Source organism: Miscanthus floridulus, chromosome 7 (assembly GCF_019320115.1).
Source record: "Miscanthus floridulus cultivar M001 chromosome 7, ASM1932011v1, whole genome shotgun sequence".
NCBI lineage: Eukaryota > Viridiplantae > Streptophyta > Magnoliopsida > Poales > Poaceae > Miscanthus > Miscanthus floridulus.
The window spans coordinates 106,913,756-106,931,631 of record NC_089586.1 but is presented as its reverse complement, the minus strand read 5'-3'; positions in this window follow the sequence as shown (position 1 = coordinate 106,931,631).

Sequence of the window (17,876 nt, the reverse complement as noted above, 5' to 3'; positions counted from 1 at the left end):
GGCAGGAGCATAGCTCGCCATTCCCACAAATTCGGATGTGAGGGGGGATGGTGCCAGCGTCCTTCGGAGCCCCTGAGCGTATGCATTCGCGGGGGGCGTGAGGCCGTAGGGGAACCAAACGTACGGTGTTCATGGTGCGGGCAGTACGGTCCCTCTGGATGATCGGTGGGAGATAGTAGATAAAGAGTAAATAACAATACGCATATTACTTGAGAAAAGAAGATCACCGATCTGACAACTATAAGACAGAAGACTAATGAATCAGGCACTAAATTTCTTCAGAGGTTTCGAGAAACCAAAAACTTGTGCTTCTCCTTAAACTTGGACGATAATCAACTAGCTGCTTTAGTTGTTCAAGGAATGCTGCCGATGTAGCCGAAGCTTATGATCCGTACTCAGTCGATGATGGCTCCAAAAGAGTACCACAGTAGTCGAAGCTTATGATCCATACTCAGTCGATGATGGCTATGAAGATGAAGAAGAAGAGGTTGCTGTAGCTGAATGAAATTAAGGTAAGATGACAGTAATGGTGTCAAATCCTTGGGGAAGAGGAGTTGAGGAGAGTTATGACTTTGGTATCACCAAATCAGACAAGCTCTTCGATTTCTTACTTGAAAAAGGGCAGATTAAGTTGCCCGATGGTCATGTCATGTTGCCCCCTGATCAATTAAAGAATAAGAAGTTTTGCAAATTCTATAATGCTACTTCTCATTCCACCAACGAATGCAGAATTTTCTAGCAGCATATACAGAGGGCTATTTAGTAGGGGAGGCTCAAATTTGATACGCCTCGGAAGATAAAAGTTGACGACAATCCTTTCCCAAGAGATCTAAACATGCTTGATGCTAGGCTATTCAAAGGAAAAACTAAGGTCCTAACATCAACCAAATTAAAACAAACTGGAATAGTCGATCCCAAGATGCAAATATCGGCTGACGAGTACAGAGAGATTAGGAGATGTTGTGCCAAGCGAAAGAGCCGATACGAGCAGGGAGAGACATCAAGAGCAGAGACAACAAAGTCACGGGTTACATCTCGGATTCTGTTGAATAAGTGGCAGCGGTAGAAAGAAAAGGATTATCAACGTTGGTTAAAGGATCAAGCGAACTAGCATCAACTGAAAGAAGAGAGGTATGAAAGGAATTACATCAGAATTGTCCTTTCTTCAGACATTGATGGAATGAAGGTTTAAAGTTGCCTACCAGACATGACTATCCAGAATGTAGCAATCAATATCGGGAGTATAGGCAGTCTAAAACCAGCCGCCGGTCTATCCATACTCAAGATGCATATCATCATAATAACATGGATCGGCGCTTAAAAAATAAAAGTGTTCATGATCGGCTCAGAAAAAGAGTTGTTGACTAGGACTGGGCTGATCATGAAGAGAAAGGCAATGAAAGAAAATATGTTTGGCAGGAGGGCCAATGGTGTCCAGGAGGTTTAACAAGAAGCTAGAAGAGAAGGGTGCAACGCCTAAGGAATAAAGAGATGAAACATGCTCAGGCATCCGATAAACCTCAAGTATGACATACCAAGCAGACAGCCGATAGAAAGCAACTATTGGCTAATATCCAAATGGCTTTTTTATTGCCATCAGAATTCAGAGCTCCGGCAGATCAAGAAGTTTATTTGGATTTCGATGAATTAGAGTATGAGGAGATAGTTGCCAAGTTAACGGTTGTACAGCAAGCAATATTTGACAAACCAGTCAAACATCGGCACTTAAAAGCATTATGTATGAAAGGTCTTGTTGATGGGAAGCCGATGAACAAAATGCTGGTGGACGAAGGTGCTTCTATCAATCTTATGCCATACACTACTTTTCGTAAACATGGCAAAGGACCAGAAGATCTGATGGATACTAACTTGATGCTAAAAGACTTCGAAGGTAATACGTCTAAGACCCGGGGCACTAAATGTCAAACTAACAATCAGAAGCAAGACTCTGCTCATAACATCATCATCGATGGAAAAGGGTCATACAGTTTGCTCCTCGGTCACGATTGGATTCATGCGAACTGCTGTATACCATCGACTATGCATTAGTGTTTGATTCAATGGCATGGAGATGATGTCGAACTGGTTCGTGCTGATGAGTCCATGAGCATCGCAATAGCCGATCCAGTCTTTTGGGAACTAGGAGACTTCGAATGTTTTTTTTGGCAAGTCATGGGAAGGAGGCTTCATTAAGATCAGTAATAAAAGCCAACAGCCGATGCAAGCGATCGGCTCTGAGAGTTTGTTTTAGTAGAAAAGTAATGACTTCACGTCGACTATTGGATTAAAGGAAAAATAAGCATTAAGTCTTGGAGATGGATTTAGGCCGACGTATGTGAATGCTGAGTTAAAGTGTAAGCACGATTCAGAGTTAATGGATTTCTTAAAGAAGTTCTATTTTGCTTAAAAGGACGCTTGGCCTAGGTTGATTAATCGTTTGACCTTTGATATGAAAAGTTTTGCGGGGTGTTATCCTAACATTTGATCAACACTTGATAGCCGATTCGTTCTCGGCTCTAATAGCCAGCACCAGGAGGGTATCACCTCTAGTTCAAAAAAAATAAAAATCTTCAAAGACAATAAAAGCTGATATGATATGTATCGCCTATAGAGCAAAAACAAAAAGCAAAAAACAGTCATACACAAGGGCATTGCACTGAGGCGCATACATGAAAGAACATGAGTCTTTGTTCATCAGATTACCATAAGTACAGACTAATCAAAGACCTTGTTCACCACATCCTGAGCGGATGTGATGTCTACTATGGCCTCCGCTGCCATGATGAATTCTTTGAGCAGGTCCTCATTCTCCTCAGGGCCATCGCCCATTGGGAAACCAGTCTCCATGGCATGGAGCTCGTACCTAGTTTGGACTTGTGCCACGGTCAGTGCCACCGCCGCGCCATGACGAAAGTCATGGAGGGCGATCTCCCAAACACGGACCGGGATGTCTTGTAGATAAGCGTCGATAGGGGAACCCCATGCATTGACAGCATCCGTGGCCGTGTTCGCTGCAAGTTGGAGAGGCTCTAACTGCACCGTTAGGGCTGACAGTCACAAGAATAAAAGATTATCAAGATAAAGATAATGGATATTAGAATGAGGCATTCTTGGAATTTATCTTACCCGCCACCATGGTGTCAGACTCGGCTAGCCACGCTCGGACGGCGCTGGCCTTCTCCTCAGCCACGTGAAGGGTGGCCTGAGAGACCCTAAAGCGAATCTCCCGTTGGCTGTTCTACCGAGTTGCCTCGGAAAAAACGATTATGAGCCATCCTCCACTCATGAAGGTAGCGCCGGGCGTCGTCGCCATTGTAGGAGTCAGAAGAATCCGATGACGAGGCTGGCATAGAAGATGCGGCATTAGAAGGCCCGTCGGCCCTAGAAAGAGGATAGAGACTGTCATTCACAACAAACCTATAGGCGAGTTAGAACTGTTCATCATCATAAACAAAAAATGTCAATCTCACCTCATGCGTTAGAGACGCTAGTTCATCAACATGTTCTCCTCTGGGATTTCCTCTGCCACGCACTTGCCTCGGTTGTCTTCGTCGGTCATGAGGGATGATTGGATCTACGAAAGGGAGAAGGAAAACCGCTACAGGGTTTTGGCAGACGGAGAAGAGCAAAGGAACAATTGCAAGTGGAGATGTGTTTGAGGCCGAAGCCACCGACTGGTATTTGAAGACCTAAAGCGAAGAGGCAGACGCCCCAGGATGCTCAAAAGGCAACCACAATTAATGGAAGGCGAAGCGCCACTTCACTAATGCCGATGGGAATACGACGTTGAGCAACTGAAGGCATGAAATCAAAGGGTTCTCATAATAAAAGCCGTGTTTTCAGACTTGATTGGATTAGAAGTCTGGGATCGGCTGTATCAAATTGGCTCTTTAGCCGAAAAAAGAAGTGTTAGCCCCATGATCTTATTATTGTATTACGGTCTGTATGATTCTGCCTTATGCCCCACTGATATTAGTAATGAGTTAGGGTCGTTGAGTCTATTGTTATTTCTACGGCCTACATGATTCTGCCTCATGCCCCACTGGTCATAGCGATAGATGAGATCTAACATGTTTATTAGATTTATCTTTATTAAATGGTTCAATGGTGTTGAATTATTTCTTTATATAAAAGGGGTTCGATTGCTTGTAATCATTGGCTCAGTATAAACCAATCATTATTGACATCGTATTGCCACTGATTAATATCTGCTCAAATAACGACATTTATCTTGAATGATAACCGATTCTTCTTATACAACCCAATGAGCTTTAACCGATTTATTCTCATGAATATGCTGGAATCGGTTGTTTAGTCGATCTCCTTTCATATCGGCTCTCAGAGCCGCATATTCGGAACTGTCTGGCAACACCAGTAAGTTCCGCCCTTAATTACTGATAAGCTTTCTCTCCTTGTCAATTACAGGGTCAAATTGACTGGCACGTCTCGACAGGAGTGCGTAGGATCGACCATCCCTATGCTGAAGCTAGGTGGATCTACAGCTCCATCGAGCAGACCCTTCCGGCTTGCTGCGTGTGTCCTCGGCACGGGACAAAAATTCTATGTCGACAGAACCCAAGCCTCCTCTGCCTGTGGAAGGAACATACACGTCTAGCGTCGTGCCTGTCCTGCAACCACAACGACTAGCCGCATGGCGTAGCTGACGTGACAGCCTCTATTGTATAAAATTATGTTAACTGAAAGAATCTAACATATTAATGATATGTTTGAAAGAATATTTTTAATCTTACATCTAGGAAACTAAGCATGTAGTCGTCCCTGACTCTCGGCCGAATGTGCTCAATCTCTTCAACGAAGCATTTGAGTGTATTGCCCTACAACAAAGTTCTCAGTAATAATACTTCTGAATAGATAGCAATAGGTTTTGTTTTCTTTTGTATAAGAATCTAACATATTATACGGGTGATATAGCTCGAAGGTGGCACTAACTAAAATAGATAACTCCTAATGTTGGTCCAAGAATGCCTAATGTATTGTTATGGAACTTAACGTAGACAAATAAGGCAATTGGCTTACCACTCTGTCCAAGATCAGTCTTACATCCACCTGCCTTCCTACACGAGTAGATTGGTCATACACCGTGTCTTCATCGTCAGAGGACTCGATGTCGGCGTAGTCATCTTCTGTCCACTATACCCTCAACCTGCAACGTGTCGCACGCTGGTACCAAGCTTGGTACCGCCTAAACTCACGGTTCATGTGCGGCTCATTGTTGTCGTCCACGTTGTCGTGCATCTCCTCCCATTACTCAATGTAGGACTGGTGGTGCTTCTCCTAGTCAAAAATTTTCCTGTTCTTCTGACGATCCAACCTACACATATGTCATCGTTACTCGAATCCATGTACATGTCACCATATTAATAGAAATGGACCATCACGAGACATTTGAAATATCAAAACACTTACTTGTGTAAGTCAACGCCAGTCGAGAACAGAACTGTAGGCCAAAGTTGTCTCACTCTAAATTGGCGTGCAACTCTATCTGGCAGGTGGAACTCGACAGCATAGAAGCAGATTAGAGGGCACCTCATCCTATAGAAGTCGTCGTCGAACCCACAAACATTGCTCAACTGAAAAGGAAGTACGCCCTCTCCACCGTGCGGCTCCCACTCCACCTGCAACATGTCCAAACAAGATGTTAGATGGGAATACGACGTTGAGCAACTCAAGGCATGAAATCAAAGGGTTCTCATAATAAAAGCCGTGTTTTCAGACTTGATTGGATTAGAAGTCTGGGATCGGCTGTATCAAATTGGCTCTTTAGCCGAAAAAAGAAGTGTAATTAAATAACAGAGAGTATGATCGATTCTACACAAGATACGCGTTGACATGTAGATTTCAAGTCTGGAATGTCATGGGTCGCTCTAAAAATTTCTAAGCCAAATAGCATTAGCTCCTGCGATCTATTTGACTTCTTCGGCTGATCTATGGATGCTCTCGAAGATGTACTTATGACGGTCAATGGCAATGAGACTCTAGAGAAAGCTGAGGATGGATTACCCTTGACGGCCAAAAGCGATATAGCCAGTATGGTTGCCTAATCAGGAGAAACCTTATCAGATCAAACGTTGTGCGCCTGGTAATATTTACATTTTTTGAAACACTGAGAGGAGAAGAGGAATTCGACAGAGCAATCGAATGGGGAATATTTAAAGGGATATTACCCTAATGTTTGGAGTAATACTTGACAGCCAATTTGCTTAGTTGTTAGTTCTAATAACCGATACTAGAAAGGTATCGCTTCTAGTGCGAAGATAAACCCAGAAGGGTAAAAGCCAATACGATACGTGTCACCCACAGGAGCGAGGCAAACACGGACATAGTGGTGTATGAAGTAAAAGGAAAATCATTGGAGACGATGGAATTGTTTGCTTGATGTCACTTATTACAAGCTATAGACCAGAAAACACTTTGTTCACTATATCATCGGCCTAGGAGGTCAGGACTACAGAGTTGGCGGCGTTGGAGAAATCCTCGACTAAGCGCTCATAATGTCTAGGGTATCCGATGGCTGGAGCTCCACGGGGAAGAAGCCAAAGATCGTGGCCGGAGTGAACTTGTGCAGCAGCCAACGCCATGGCAGCGCCATGAGGAGCAACTTCTCTGATGCGGTTTGGGATGTCGTACAAGCAAACTATCGGAATGGTGCCCCTAGCATTGACGAATCCCACCGCATGGTCCACAGCTAAACAGAGGCTTTCTAGCTAAACTGATAGATCTAAAGGATTTATGGAAGAGGTGATCAGGGTATTGGAGGCAAAAGTTAAGAAGAAACAAAAAATTATGGTAAATGTTTTACCAGTGATTCTGGCTTCAACCTTGGCCAGCCTCTCTCGCACCAGGTTTGCCTCAAGGGGTGATCAGCCCTGAACTATGGCTAGAGCCGACTCCGCAATAGCGAGGCAGTCAACAAGTTTCTCACCGGTCCGGTCAATGGAAGCGATCAAGTCATCGTTATCTCTTGGCCTCCTTAGATAGTGGGGAAGCTAGCAACAAATTGGTGCTGAGGATGACCCAAAGGCTGAGCAGAGTCAGCCCTCTGCTCTGAAATGATAGGAGCATCACGAGGTGCACCCTCTTGGCGATGGATGCGCTAGCGCGATGATGTAGATCCATCAAGAGCCTCCTCAGCAGATCTATTGATGTTCTCCATGATCTCAAGCCTATGGAAAAAGCAGAAACTATACTAAGGATGTAGGAGGTTTGAGACGAAGCGGGTGGTTTTTCGATCCAGAGCCATGGCCCGTATATATAGCACAGGAAGGCAAGAAGATAGACTTCGCTGGGGGTGTAAAACTGAAATTAGGAATAGAAACGGATTGACACTCTAGAAATTTAGGGGACAGATTACGAATAATAACAAATTCGGACTTATTACTTCCCTGAATTACAAAATATCGTGGGGCGGATACGAAGAATTTACATTGACCAGAGACCGACCCACCAAGACTTCTTTGGATTGAAGGGAGTCTGGATCCCCATAAGACCGAAGGTCATCGTGAACTGAGTCACATTGGCCCATTGATAGAATTGTGCTTGGAAAAGGGGAAAGGCCGCCCAACAGATGCCCAGCTGATTCTCGGTGGCTGGGAAATTGTGAGAAAGAAGTTTGTGGCTTTCCTGGTGGGCATTTGGTGGAATGAACATGGGGAAGGTGTCCACATATTTTAGCCTTTGCAAACACTAGAACAGCTCTACGTGCATGGTGAGAAGACATAGGTGATATCACAAGACTTCTTCTAGCCGTAGTAGCTGATCCTCTTGATCGACAAGACGCTAGAATGAGCGACACAATCACCCTATGCACAAGGATTCTTCTAACCACTCAAGATCTTCATAGTAAAAGAATGGACCATGGAGGGTCCGGCGGAGCTAGCACTCGAGGGAGCAGATGGAAGAAAAACATGGCTGGATTGTTGAGTTGCTCTCACCAGGGTCGGATAAATATTTTATAGCCGGCCCGGAAAGATGAATCCGAGTGCCCGTGAAGCAGTGACGCGCTTGTAAAAGTTTTGAGGCATAGGCTCATGAGCTACGGACGGCAACAAACAGTAGACCCCAGATCAAGATTCTCTACCCGTGACTACGGATGAATCAGGGATACAGACATAATAATTTTGGAATAAAATTACTTTTATCCCAAAATTGGGGGGCATGTGTTTACACCAAAATTTGAAAGGAGTCTTGCAGAGACTTAAAAGCTCCTAAGATCATGTCATTAAGGAAGCAATTGCGTTCAGATTGAAACTAGCTGATTTGAATGCAGCACCAGAATTGGCTTTCTTCAGGCAGCGCTGGCAGATAATGACAAAGGCTACGATCGGTGCCAGGACAAAACATGACGGACTCTACAAAAGGGGAAAGATTAGGGTCCAAGTTATCTTAAATTAGGAATGTTTTCTTTTATGCCGAAAAATTGTAACGAATCATGCTCGAGTAGGATTCATGTTTAGTCTCCGGGTATAAATACCAAACCCCGGCTATTGTAAAGACAACAATCAATCCAATATACAAGTCATTTACTTTTTTGGCTCCGGCCACCCCTTAGGAGTAGGAGTAGAGTAGATCTCGGTGAGTTCTTTAGCAAGTATGGCTACATCAATCTAGTCGACCTCCACTGCTTGTTGTAAGTACCATCATGGCTTATACCACTGTTCGTACGGCTGCATCGATCTGGTCGACCTTCACTGCGACTCTGGTATAAGTTAGTTATCAATTCTTGCCTAGTTCGAGTATGGCTGCATCGATCCGGTCGATCCCCACTGCATGAACTAGATCAAGGTCAAGTTATCGGCTCTACCTTAGGATGGCAGTCTTTGGTAGATTCGTTAAGTTACCGATATTGCTTATTGCTTTCATTATTCATCTAAATTACAACAATATCACTCTGCCCGATTGGGATTGATCTAGATCAGCCTTATTTTCTGTTTAGCCCATCGTTTGTTAATCTAAAACTAATCTAATCTATACATTAAACAATGAGTTACGTTTTATCAGTTGTTTTACATCAATCTTGATCGTGCATAGCGTGCGGTTAAAGCATGTTGCGTCTTGAGTAGATTTATTGGCTAGCGAAAACCGTTCTATGGCCCGTTATCACGGCCTGTGTGATTTTGCCTCACACCCCACTGTTAGCACCGTGAAGTGAGGATCGTTATTCGGTAGGTCTATTCTTGATAAGACATGACTTTAACTATGCACTATGCCTAAATCGGTTGTTTTAGCCGATATCAAGTGCTTTCACGAGCAGTTCGCATCATGAGACCGTTGAAGTAAAGATAGGTTGAAAGATGTGTTAGCCCCATGATCTTATTATTGTATTACGGTCTGTATGATTCTGCCTTATGCCCCACTGATATTAGTAATGAGTTAGGGTCGTTGAGTCTATTGTTATTTCTACGGCCTACATGATTCTGCCTCATGCCCCACTAGTCATAGCGATAGATGAGATCTAACATGTTTATTAGATTTATCTTTATTAAACGGTTCAATGGTGTTGAATTATTTCTTTATATAAAAGGGGTTCGATTGCTTGTAATCATTGGCTCAGCATAAACCAATCATTGTTGACATCGTATTGCCACTGATTAATATCTGCTCAAATAACGACATTTATCTTGAATGATAACCGATTCTTCTTATACAACCCAATGAGCTTTAACCAATTTATTCTTATGAATATGCTGGAATCGGTTGTTTAGTCGATCTCCTTTCATATCGGCTCTCAGAGCCGCATATTCGGGACTGTCTGGCAACACCAGTAAGTTCTACCCTTAATTACTGATAAGCTTTCTCTCCTTGTTAATTACAGGGTCAAATTGACTGGCACGTCTCGACAGGAGTGCGTAGGATCGACCATCCCTATGCTGAAGCTAGGCGGATCTACAGCTCCATCGAGCAGACCCTTCTGGCTTGCTGCGTGTGTCCTCGGCATGGGACAAAAATTCTATGTCGACAGAACCCAAGCCTCCTCTACCTGTGGAAGGAACGTACACGCCTAGCGTCATGCCTGTCCTGCAACCACAACGACTAGCCGCATGGCGTAGCTGACGTGACAGCCTCTGTTGTATAAAATTATGTTAACTGAAAGAATCTAACATATTAATGATATGTTTGAAAGAATATTTTTAATCTTACATCTAGGAAACTAAGCATGTAGTCGTCCCTAACTCTCGGCCGAATGTGCTCAATCTCTTCAACGGAGCATTTGAGTGTATTGCCCTACAACAAAGTTCTCAGTAATAATACTTCTGAATAGATAGCAATTGGTTTTGTTTTCTTTTGTATAAGAATCTAACATATTATACGGGTGATACAGCTCGAAGGTGGCACTAACTAAAATAGATAACTCCTAATGTCGGTCCAAGAATGCCTAATGTATTGTTATGGAACTTAACGTAGAAAAATAAGGCAATTGGCTTACCACTCTGTCCAAGATCAGTCTTACATCCACCTGCCTTCCTGCACGAGTAGATTGGTCGTACATCGTGTCTTCATCGTTAGAGGACTCGATGTCGGCGTAGTCATCTTCTGTCCACTATACCCTCAACCTGCAACGTGTCGCACGCTGGTACCAAGCTTGGTACCGCCTAAACTCATGGTTCATGTGCGGCTCATTGTTGTCGTCCACATTGTCGTGCATCTCCTCCCATTGCTCAATGTAGGACTGGTGGTGCTTCTCCCAGTCAAAAATTTTCCTGTTCTTCTGACGATCCAACCTACACGTATGTCATCGTTACTCGAATCCATGTACATGTCACTATATTAATAGAAATGGACCATCATGAGACATTTGAAATATCAAAACACTTACTTGTGTAAGTCAACGCCAGTCGAGAACGGAACCGTAGGCCAAAGTTGTCTCACTCTAAATTGGCGTGCAACTCTATCTAGCAGGTGGAACTCGACAGCATAGAAGCAGATTAGAGGGCACCTCATCCTATAGAAGTCATCGTCGAACCCACAAACGTTGCTCAACTGAAAAGGAAGTACGCCCTCTCCACCGTGCGGCTCCCACTCCACCTGCAACATGTCCAAACAAGATGTTAGATGGTATACTAATCCTTTTCAAACCAGCATGGGAAATAAAATTTACTTACACTAGATGCCGTCAGTGTGTCCAGCTCATTCATGAACTCAATGTACGCCTGGTCTAACCTCACGTATGGAACCCTAACGTGGTCCCAAAGGTACGCCCACATCAGCTACCGACTTGGAGGCTGATCTTAGAACCACTCACGACAAGCCAGAACCTCTGGATGGCCACCTAGAAGACGAGCCCACATCCATAGTTGTAATAGGTACACGCATCCACCAAGTGACGCGTTGGACGAAGACCAACGACACCCCTCGCACAACTGCCGGTATAGAAAACACAAGACAGCAGAGCCCCAGCTGTAGTGACCCACCTAGTCCCAATCACTGAGGCAGTGGACCCACATCCAGGATGCACTGTCACCCATGGCGTCGGGGAAGAGAACGTAGGCAAATAGGTGTAGGATCCATGCCCTGTAGTAGTACCCAACTGTCTCCTCATCTGCCTCCTCGGGGCACTGTGCGAACTCTTCCCGTAGCCAGGAGATGAGAACTCCAGAAGTGCGAGCCCCTTGCTCGCCAAGCTCACGCCCAAGGAAGGCCTCCACTCGTGCTCTCCAGCCCGCTGACCTGCACTGCCCGGTGACTGGGTTGCCGTGAATCCTTAGGCCTAGCATCTTCTGATAGTCCTGGAGCGTGACTGTCATCTCCCCAAAAGATAGGTGGAAGCTGTGAGTCTCCGGCCGCCATGTAAATTTTAGACAAAGCAAGATTACTTGTCAAAAAGTCAAGCGCATGAACAAATGGCCATGAATGGAGGCAATGATTTAATTTAATACATGTCAACCAACGTAGTTATGGCCGCTGAGTTGAACTTGGGCAACCCACGACGAACCTAAAAAGAGATGACATCCAGGCTAGCTCTTTGCGGGAAAGGAGTGTACCTGTCGTTGTACTGCATATCCAAGAACCCACTGTGGGTTCTAGGATGAAGGAGCGGAAGGTCCTGCATCGAATAAAACATAGTCTCCTGTTACTTCATGAACACATGTACGCTCACCAAATTTTGAACAAAACTTATATATTATTACCTGCACTAGTGCTATGAGACGTTCTCGGTGGGTCGCCTCGTACGCCGGGTCGAGCAGGTGGAATTGCGCCATCCTACAAAAAAAGTGAATGAATTAGAAATTCAATATACAATGAAACATGAACTTAGAAATGTATAAGTAATTGACACAAATACATGAACTTAGAAACATGAATAATTAATTAAATAAATACGATAGATATAAAATAATAAAATCAACCAATAGTCGCACCTCACTAATCTGCCAATGGCAACTTCATGAATTGTGGCCAAGTCTACCACACTTGGCGCACTTGTACTGCTCGGGGTCAGTAACAAATGGAGTTACTCTCCCACGCCTCGTTCTTTCGGGTACCTGATCCATAACCATCCTGTGCCTCGTCCTCTGCCTTTATCCACGCTTGTTCCAACGGTAAGCTGGATCTGCAATGTACTTTGGCCCATCATATGGAGGCCACTCTCTAGGGTCCCAAAAAGGCACAAAGCGGGGGCTCCATGTGTGCACAAGCGTGCCGACATTGAACTCATGAAGTATCCTTATCTTGATATTTTAATTGCGATGCCTAGTTGTTGCCACCAAATGAGAACATAGAAAGTGGTACTGTCTTGGTTTACCATAAGTGCATTCGAAATCTTGGAGGACAGCCACATGCATCCTCGACTCTCGGACCTCGCCGTCGGACGTTGTACCGCCCCTATGCTTGACCTAATAAGTCCCTGTGGCGTGGTCAAAGCATGTAACCACATGTGTGCCAGCCCTTTCTTTTGCCTTCTCTAGGTGTGCCTTTGGTTTCGAAGCCCATATCTCTCCATCACTCCACAACTGCAATGCATGGGCGTGTTTATCGTTGAACCAGGCAACAAGCTTATAGAAGGTGAATTGAACGATTGCATTCACAGGCATACCACGTATTCCTAATAGCAACTTATTGAATGACTCCGCCATGTTGCTGCACTGAAACTCGTACCTCCATCCACCGACGTCGTGAGCTCTCGTCTATTTCTCCAAATCCCTCATCAAACTTGTGAGCCATTATCTACCTTCTGCATTTGATGCGGTTCTGACCTGCTCCAACTTTTTCTAAAAGTACTTGTCCTCAAGCTGTCGAGCAGCCTCCTGAAATAGATCAAAGTTACCCTTCACACCATCCTTCTAGAGTAGATTCTCGACAAGGTGTTGAGTACACCAACGATGGTGCAAAGGTGCATACCCTTCTATCTGCTCTCGCACGGCATTAAGTATGCCCTGGTGCCTATCAGATATGACGCCAACCTCCCTGTCTGGCCCAATCACGTGTATCCGGACCAGCCTCAAGAACCATCCCCAACTATCATTGTTCTCCTTCTCAACCAAAGCAAATGTCAAAGGAACCAACTTGTTCGCGTCACAGGATATGGCTATAAGAAGTGTGCCCTGGTATTTACCAATGAAGAACGTACCATCAATGGAGAAGATGGGACGATAGTGCCTAAAGGCCTCGACACACTGAGGGAAGCACCTAAAAGCATGGAGGAATATTTGCCTCCCATCCTTCCATGCATTTGGTTTTGGGATGTACTCATAATGCATGCCTAGATTGACCGCTTTGATTTCATTGAAAAGAACTAGCAACTGCTCATACCCGTCCTCCCAGTTCCCATATATCATCTTCCATGCTCGCTGCTTAGCCCTCTATGCTTTACCATAAGTTATCATATAACCTCCATACAACGCCTCAATGGTCCTGATAATTATCCTCACCTTCATGTTGGGTTCTCTCTACAAAATTCCCATCAACTGCTTGGCAATGAGGGTAGATGTCAACTGCCAATGCCACAGTGTTAGCTCATGGTCAGCATAATTGCGTGGCCCGATAACTTTTGTGATCTTCTATTTTCCGGTGACCTGTTGCTTCCTTGCATAAACCTTCCATGGGCAGCATTCCTTGTCACACACAACTATGTAACAGCGCTCCGCATATGAATGCAATAACTTGTAAGGTCTCTTTCATATCACTACAAAAGCCTGCAACCACCTCTTCAATGCAGGGAGGTCATTGAACACCCTCCCATTCTTAATTACCATGTTAGGGCCGGTATCAGTAGCTTCTAGGAGCTTATCATCACGTCTTTCTGCACACGCCTGATCGGAATGCAAGATCGATGAACTCGTGAACTCTTGGATCATGGCGGCCGGGAAAGATACGCCTCAGCATCTCAACATCACTCTCTGTCAGCTCTCCAACAGGGCGATCATCATCAGAATCAAGAGCCCTTGCTATCTCATATGGCTCCAAATCATGCATAATTTCAACACTATTGAAGCCACAGAATCTATCTCCAAAGTACACTTGCGCAGCAACAGGGGGCACATCCACATTCTCAGGAATGTCTCCTGCAACATAAGTAGAGAAATGAGGAAAGAATGAAAGAAATAGATGTAAGGAAGAGGGTAAGCTTCCAAAAACCATGCGGTTAAGACACTTACTCAGATGATTTTGTGTCAAAGGGATCTCATGAGGAGGATCTGCCACGAAAACATGAGTCTGACAAGCATCTCCAACTACCGCATTAGGGGCAGATTGAGCATCGGGAACCGTAGGTGTAATCTCCACATCCATATAAGGTTCTAGAACAGGAGGGTCGATGTGTGCCTGCTGATCTATTGGTGGAGAAAAGCCATGAGGGATGGGATCAACTAACACCCGACGCATAACCATGTCCTAAACATTGCAGCTGGCTCTTCATAGCCGATCTCACATAGTTCTCCCACTGATCCGCACAACCAATTGAGATCATTCGTCTGAGGATGTTGGGAGGAAGAACCTAGGTGCAGTACACCATCAACTGCAATGTCATCATCTCCAAGGCCAATACAGCTCCTCCCGAGCCCTTGCAACCTATCTCACTAAATGAAGGCCTATCATTGAATAGCACAGGCACACTTTGTATGTCAATAAACTCAACATATCCATAGCGATCGCTTTCTACGGTGCCTCCATGATATATGGTCACTAGGTTGTTCATCTAGTTCAAACACGTAACGAAACACATGTCCTTTAGTCCAAATTCGACGATAGATAGTACCTAACAAGTACTTTCTAACTACAAACTAAGTAAATAAGATAATAACTATGTATATATATACAGTGTACTCACTAAATAGCTAGATCATTTTTAGTTAATTAAATATATAACTACATATCTAAGTACCTATCTATCTATATCTATGTATCTATGTATCTATATTTCTATCTATCTACATATATATCTCACTAGATCACTAACTAAATCAACTACCTGAGTCATCACATTAACTAGTAAATAACAAATGCCAACTAAATAGGTACACTGCATATTCATAATTTTTACCTTTCCAACGACTGATCCGCGGACGTCGACGGAGTCGCAGCGGACGACGGGCGTGGGTCAGGCCGACGATCCGGGCCGACGGTGGCACGGCCGGCCGCTGCAGGTGTCGGGGCCGGCAGTGGCGCGGCCGACGACGGCGGTGGCGCGTGGCGGGCGCGGGATGCCAGGCGCTCCACGCGACGAGTCCGGCTCGACGGGCGCGGGAGGCACGGCGGCCGTGGCCGAGGCCGGTGGTGTAGGGCAGCAAGACGGGGCGAGGCCAAGGCGAGGAGAGGGCGCGGCGCGGGCGGAGGAACCGACGAGAGGCCGGGGCGCGGGCGCAGGGATGCTGGGCGCGGAGCGGGCGGGCGGCGCGGCAACGGCGCGGCACGGGGGGGGGGGGGGCTCAGGGCAGGACGCTGGCGCTACGGGGGGCTCGGGCAACGGGGCGTACGCGTGGCGCAGCGCCGGCAATCGGGGAGCAGGCGGACCAGGCGCGGGAGCCCCTAGGGCTAGCGCCAGCGGGCGTCCGTGCGCGGGTCCTTGGCGGCGGGGCTTGGCAAGAGTGGCGGGTGCGGGGCAAGGGCGGTCGGTGGAGACGCGTGCGCTGGCGGCGACGGCGGCGGCGAAGCTTGGCTCTGCTATGCTAGGGCAAGAGAGGGAGAGGAAGAGAGGGGCGGGACCCATACGTAATAAAGGCTCGGCGTCAGTCTCTGGCGCCGAGCTTCCTGCCATGTCACCTTCCACGTCCGCTACGAGCCTAGGAGCTCAGTGCCACGAACGCTGGCGCCGAGACGTGTTAGCTCGGCGTAAGCATCGATGGCGCCGAGCTCAAAGTCTAGATTCTAAAATCTTTCCTCCAGTGATCTATTTATTAAAAACTTTAAAAAAGGCTAAAAAGTAAAAAATCGGTTATTCCGTGCACAGCACCAAATGCGCTCGCTCCCATGCATTTAGCGGCGGATCCAAAGGGGGGGCTGGGGGGCTCCAGCCCCCCTAATTTCTTGATTTCAAGCCTAATCACTGTAGCAAAAGCTTGATTTTACCATTAAATCTTCATGCAAATCAACATCTCCATTGTTTTAGCCCCTCTTATCCCGCATCGTGCATCCGCCACTGCATGCATTGCCCGTGCGATCGCTGGTTTTAGAAAACTTTTGGTCGGAGGAAATCACGCTACACGATTTTTCCCGCAGTTGCCGTGCGTTTCGCGGTTCACTCCCTCCCTCTCCAATTTTGCCCGCGTCGTGGCCGATCTACTTTTCCTCGTCGTCCGTGCGTTTCGCGGTTCACTCCCTACCTCTCCGGTTTTCTACTGATCTGTTTGCGATCGCAGGTTTTAGGAAAGCGGAGGAAGTCACGCGTAGGAAACCTGTGCGATCGCTCGCGTAGGAAATCGCTCGCTCGTCCTTGGCATCCCTGTACGCGGCGCAACACGGCGCCGACGAGGACGCGACGTCTGCGGCGTCCCCAGTACGGCCTCGCGGTTCATGCCGTCGTGGTCCGTGTGTCTGACGCCGTCGAGGCGTTCCGCGAAAGCGTCGACGCGGGTGCGCTCCCGGCCTTGTTCGCCCCTGCTGAGCTCGGTCACGGTTTCGTGTTCGTGGAGGTTGAGCTCGACGGAGCAACCGTCCTCCGTATCGTGAGCTACCCTGACGACAGGGGCATAGCCTTCTTGCCCGGGTTGGATAACGTTGCCAAGTAATAAAGATTGTTCTGTTTTAATTTTTCGTTTCCACTCCTTTCATCTCTTTGCTGAAATTCCAGTGGTGATCTCTGTTCTAGGCTACGAGAGGCTGACTGGAGCTGTACAGAGTAGTCATGACCAGAAAAATATCTGAATCTGAACTTTATTTCGTTTCTTGTTTTTTTTTTACCAAGATGAAAACCATCTCATGCGGGGGTCATCCTATAGTAAAATTGGTTTCAGTCGCGATAATTTGCGTCATATGGACTCATACTATAATTTGTATACGATTTAGTTGCAATATCTGTGTTTTTTCCCACCGTTTATATAGCTTCAGCAATAATGTATATTCTTTCCAAATTGTCATCTGTTAAAAAATACTAACAATGTCATGTTCTCCGAAATTGTCTATATAAACGGTGTTCAGGTTAGGCAACTCTTTTGCTGGCTTGTCAAGATATCCTTCTAAAACACACGCACATCCATCCATTTGCAGGTACACATCCTAATTCGGTTCAGTGCCAAACTTTTTTGCTGTCTATCAAACAAAACTCTATACTTTGAAACTTAAGACGGTTTCTTCTTTTATTTCTACTTTTCTTACATAAGTGACAGGTAGTGTTGATGGACACGCTAAGACCAACCAGGTGATCGGATACCTTTGGGAAGACCTTACAAATACAACACATGAAGGTATATAAACTTTTACAACAT